This window comes from Penaeus monodon, chromosome 31, assembly GCF_015228065.2.
Source record: "Penaeus monodon isolate SGIC_2016 chromosome 31, NSTDA_Pmon_1, whole genome shotgun sequence".
Classification (NCBI taxonomy): domain Eukaryota; kingdom Metazoa; phylum Arthropoda; class Malacostraca; order Decapoda; family Penaeidae; genus Penaeus; species Penaeus monodon.
Window position 1 is genome coordinate 21,465,675 of NC_051416.1, and position 434 is coordinate 21,466,108.

Genomic DNA, 434 nt, shown 5'->3' on the forward strand with positions numbered 1-434 from the left:
ACTCCCACTCACTCATCCTTTGCAACTGGTGATAAAAACCCTGCCCTGTCATCTCAATGAAGTCAATTTGATAACTTTAATTGAACGAAATGGCAGATGACGTAATAGCTAATATTCGTTAAAGTAAAAGTAAGTCGTTAAAAATGACATAAATATAATTATCTAAAAAAAAAGGGTTACGCAAAAAGGAGAATGTAAGGAATATGACAATTGAAGATATAAGTTATAAATATAAGAATAAGGAAAATTTAAGCGCTTAAAGAAAGAAGAAAAAAGGGAATAAAATGAAAATTCAGATAAAAAACGTTAACGATAATTTAAAGAAAACAAGAAAAATGGAATTAGATTAAATCAACAATCTATTACGGTTAATCGTGTGACGAGAACCTGGCAAGAGAAAAAATAATATCGAAAGTAATCGACAGAGAGGCGAG

The 434-nt window shown here is 30.0% G+C and overlaps 1 protein-coding gene across 1 annotated transcript in view; it reads left to right on the plus strand.

The window, feature by feature from the left end:
* Window positions 1-434, plus strand: part of LOC119592927 — a gene marked incomplete in the record, with an annotated part of 145,168 nt that overhangs the window by 83,136 nt on the left and 61,598 nt on the right.